The sequence below is a fragment of the Lynx canadensis genome, chromosome A2 (genome assembly GCF_007474595.2).
Source record: "Lynx canadensis isolate LIC74 chromosome A2, mLynCan4.pri.v2, whole genome shotgun sequence".
Classification (NCBI taxonomy): domain Eukaryota; kingdom Metazoa; phylum Chordata; class Mammalia; order Carnivora; family Felidae; genus Lynx; species Lynx canadensis.
In genome coordinates, this window is record NC_044304.2 from 131523920 (window position 1) to 131529280 (window position 5361).

At 35.6% G+C, this 5361-nt stretch overlaps 1 pseudogene; it reads right to left on the minus strand.

The window, feature by feature from the left end:
• Window positions 1-3670: 3670 nt before the first annotated feature.
• Window positions 3671-4447, minus strand: LOC115509099 (annotated as a pseudogene).
• Window positions 4448-5361: the final 914 nt, after the last annotated feature.

The window sequence follows — 5361 nt, forward strand, 5'->3', positions numbered from 1 at the left end:
GAGTTTAAACAAAATAAGACAAGAACAGAGACAGAGTTCCCCACCATAGACTTGGAATCTTCCTTATTCCTTTAGTAGTAGAATGTGTAACATCAGCAGATATTCCAGAAAAGGCATGAAACACCACTCAGGTAACTGAACTGAATTGAAGAAAATTCACTTCCATTATATTTTAGTTTTGTCTTCATTTTTATTCTGGTTAAAAAAAAATTCTGTTCAAGTATGACAAACATGTAGGAAATTACATAAATCAAAAGAACAAAACAATCAAGAAATGACCACAAAGTGAAAAATTTCACGTAACCATTGCATGGATCAAGGGATAAAACATTTAGTGCCAAGATGTTTTCCTTAGACTCTCTTTTGACTTCTAACACCATGTATTGGTTTTGCAGATTTTTGTATTTTATATAAATGGAACACGATGCATATATCCTCTTGTTACTTGCATCTTGTACTCATGAAGTTCATTCCTGTTGTTACTTGTAGCAGTAATTCATTCATTGTCATTGTTATATATTGGTTGTGGCAGATTGCTGCAGTGATAGCTCCCAGTAAATCATGCTTGTCTGTGTATATGCCCTCTGTAATGTGCTGTTGGCTTCTTCTGTCAAAAGATGGAGGCTGTTTTTTCACTGTATTGAATCTGGGCTGGCTTTATAAATTCTGGGGCGCCTGGGTGGCGCAGTCGGTTAAGCCTCCGACTTCAGCCAGGTCACGATCTCGCGGTTCGTGAGTTCGAGCCCCAGGTCAGGCTCTGGGCTGATGGCTCAGAGCCTGGAGCCTGTTTCCCATTCTGTGTCTCCCTCTCTGTCTGCCCCTCCCCCGTTCATGCTCTGTCTCTCTCTGTCCCAAAAATAAAAATAAATGTAGAAAAAAAAATTTTATAAATTCTTTGACTTAGATTTTGGTGGAAATGATATTATGCAACTTCTAGTGCTTCTTATCCCTGAGTACTTGCAGTTTCCTCTCTCGCCTTCTTATGTCCTTTTATTATCATGCTCTGAAGAAGCCTAAAGTAGCCTACTAAAGATGAAAGGCTCTGTAGGATGACGGAAGAGTAATAGTGAGCCCAGTGATAGCCAGAACCATGTTCCAGAGACCATCTTGCATCTGCATATCTAGGGGAAACATCAGATGACCATAACCACATGAGTGAATCCAGACAGACTGGTAGAAGAAACCCCTAGCCAACCTACAGTTTCTGAAAATATTACGTTGTAGTTTTAAGTCATTGAGTTTTAGTTTAATTTGTTATGCAGCAACAGATAACTGAGATAGCACAGGTGAAAACATTGCTATTTATTTGTCCATTCTATAATGGACATTTGGATATTTCCAGGTTTTGGCAATTCCAAGTATTTCCACTATGATGTGTTTTAGGAAACACATGTATGTATTTCTGTTGAATATATATCTAGAAGTACACTTGCTAGTTTGAGTATAAATAGATATTGGATACAGTTTTCCAAAGTGGCTGTATCAATTTTACTCCTATCAGCAATGTAAGAGAGTTCCAGTTGCTCCATATTCTCATTAATCCTTGGCACTGTCTCTTATTTTCACTTTAGTCATTCTGGTACGTAGTTAGTAGTATCTCACAGTAGATTTAATTTGAATTCTCTAATGACTAAAAAATTTGATCTTTTTCATATGTTTATTGGCCCTTGGGATATCTTTTTAAAAATAAAGTATGTGGTTAAAGTCTGTTACCCATATTATTATTAGATTGTCTTTCTTTTTCTTACTAGTTTTTAGAATTTCTTTATATATTCTGGTTACAAGCCTTTTATCAGTTTCATGTGTTAGGAACATCACTTCCCACATTGTGGCTTGTCTTTTTATTCCTGTAATGGAATCTTTTGAATGTTTGGATCATACCACCACTTAGGCCAACTGAGGTGTTAGCTGAGGGTGAGGCGAATTTAGAATGGATTTTGGAGAAGGGAGAACATATGTGACAATATGGTCCTAAGATCAACTGAGTGATGTGACTGTGGTTCATGCCACAGACCTCCCTCTTTTGGGTTTCTCCTTAGGAAGAGAGGCCTGTGGGAATAGCATAAAAGTTGGACTATGGCAGCAGTGAGATGTGCCTCACAAACCTCCAACCACACAGGGAGTGTGAGTAATGATCTGAAGCACCGTTTTATTGTTTATTGGCCATTTATGTATCTTCCTTTGTGTAGTGTCTATACAGTTCTTTTGCTCATTTAAAACTTGGGTGTCTTTTTTTAATGATGTATACTAGTTGTTTATATATTGTGAATATGAATTCTTTGTTGGATCAATACATAGACACTATTTTTCTCTCAGTCTGTGGTTCTTAATGGTATTTTTTTTTTGTGGGAAAATGATTTTCATTTTAACGAAGTCCAACTTAACTTTTTCTTTTTATGTTTAATGCTTTTTGTATCCTTCTCAATGAATTATAATGCATCACAAGTTCTTGAAAATATTCTCATAAAGGCTTTAGAGTAGACTGCATGTTAAAGCAATGTACACCATATCTTTACAAATTAACTTTTGTATATAACATTAGATTAAGTATAAAGGTTCTCTCAGATATGTAGTTGTTTCAGAATAATTTATTGAAAAAGCCACCCCCCAACCACTGAATTGTATTGGTCAAAAGGAATTGATCATATTATGTGTTATTGATCGTATTATGTGGTATTTTTATCTCTCTTTTTCCTTGATCTGTATATATTTTTTTGCATCAATACCAAACTGTCCTATTTACTGTAGCTTTATAGTCAATCTTAAATGTGATGCTGTAAGTCCTCTAACTTTGTTCTTCTTCAAAATTTTCTTAGATTCTCTAGATCCCTTATATTACCATGTGATTTTCAGAATCAGCTTTTCAAGTTCCATAAAAAAGTATACTAGGAATTTTATTGGGATTTCGTTGAATCTTTTTTTCTTTTAAAATATGTTTATTATGTACTTTACATCGAGCACTTCAGAAAAGAAAATAATTACAATGATTTCAAAATACAATTCCTGGATTCAATACATATTTTTTATGATTACATCCAATCAATATCTAGAATTGTATGTAGACCCTAAGACAATTAACAAGTAAAATAGCTATATTAATCTCAGGGATGAGAAACATGCATGATCACTTAAGTCACTTTATCACCCTGTTTTTTTAGAAAAACATGATTCACATTTGTTTCAAGTACGTGTACATCCATTGTAAGAGTTAAATTAGACTGCTGATGTTAACACCTTAAAACTATGATCTTTGTTATCTTAAAAGAAAATTCAGTTCGGTACAAAGAAATTCAAGAAGAAAATTTCAGGACCCTTGATCAGAAGCTTTTGATGGTTGTTGTACTACTCTGGTGTACATAAAAGTTTAAGTTAGACTAATAAAGAAGAGTGTTTCCTCTTCCCATTAAAGATACAATCCAAGAAATGGGTAAACTAGCATTCCATAAACTAGCTAGCCCTCCAGAAGTTACTAAGAAAAGACTCTTGATGTATATGAGTACATTTAAAAGCCTTAGCCAATGTTACAAAAACAAAACATTTAGCATATTATTTATGAGCACAAGCATAATTGCTTTCTGTCTTCTATAAATAACCATCTTTCAAATGCTAAAAGTGAGTTCCAACTGTGGTTCTTTTCTGATGTGAGAAGCTACAGGTATGCATGAGATGATTACTGATTTACTTTCTCAAAGTATTCTTTGGAGGCAATTGGGTTTGGCTTGATTGTAGGAGAATCCAGTGTTTAGTTTTCAGGGCAGACTTCTTCATTGGGTTTCCACAAACTGAAATGGCTTTACCAAGTGGAGGGTCTCCTCTGCATTTTGGCCCACTGAGAAATCACTGATGCTCAGATACTTGACGACTTTACTGGGGTCAGTTATGAAGAGATAGATGTCTTAAAGCAACATCAGGGACTTCTAACAGTACACTGTAGTCTCAGGAAATCTGTTTAGTCAAATCTGACAAGAGTGTGATGTTCATGTTGCTCAAACTGCCATTCTTCCTTGGTGTGTTTATCCAGGCAAGATAGGTGAAGTGGGAATCTTGAAACTGCAGCAACTTCACAGTTTATATCATGAAATTCGTTGGCTTTGTCACTAACAGCATCAATTTCTGTAGGACAAACAAAAGTGAAATCCGAAGGATAGAAGAATAGCGCCAATATTTCCCCTTAAAGTCATCAAGCCTTAGGTCTTGGAACTCTCTGTTTACAACTGCAATACCCTTTAAATAGGGTGTGTGCTATGTGCTGGCAAGGGCATAGTATGAGGAACTGGTGCCAAGAGCGAACTTTACTTGACCAGAACCAAATCATAACACATTTGTCAAGCATGTTTTTCAGGAAACAGCAGGTCTAAGGCTGCAGAGGCATAGATGCCCCCAAGGAATAGCACTCACATGTTGGGTAATCCAAGCCCTGGAGAAACCTTCCCACTTTGGCTGCCATCTTCAATGCACACTGGTTTTGTGAGGCAGACTGGGATTTCATTGATAAATTTGGGGGAGAATTGACCTCTGAACAATTGAATACTTAAGTACATTTACATGATAATTGTTTACTCCAGTCTTAGAGGTAACATTGACACAGCAGAAACACAACTCAAGGTTACAGGGTGAAAAGAATTACCATTGATAAAGAACAGGACAGGGTGAAAAGAATTACCATTGATAAAGAAGTGGTTGTCACCTGAAAGAAGATGATACATATGAAAATTAGAAAACAAACAAACACAAATAGAGCATGTAGCAAATGAAATACTTAAGTAGAGAATGGAGCTAGTGGTAATAGAATCAACATTCAAATTCATAGTTCAGTATTTACTAAATTAAAGCAAATCAGTAAGGCTAATTATGTTTTAGGAAAAACTAACAGAGGATAACCACATTAAGATAAGATTTAGGGAAGTTACTGAATTTCAAAGACAAGGAATAGTATATAAGATTTCTGGTCAATACGGTATGTTAAACTGATGTAGAAAATCATACTCCTATCTGAAACACATGTTGATAAATTTAACAATAAACTTTCAAAAATACATGTCAATTCTTGAAAGTACGTGGAAAGGCCCTAAGAACTAGAAATAATGAAATATTGTAAAGCCATAGTTGCCAAGTGAGGGAGGCTGAAGCTGAATGGTTTTAGAACTGGACATGTGTTACTGCTGCTAAGGTTCCAAGATCTAGACTCAAATCAGAGATGAAATCTAAGCCTGTGCCTTGTAGGGAGCTTTCTACATAAAGCTTAGAACCATCAAATGTTGTCTAGTCCTTGAAATAGAGGCTAGAAAAACTACTCACAGACTGGGAGGTGCCCTAGCAATCTGAGTCATTCTAAAAATAAACATAGTAAATCCACATATG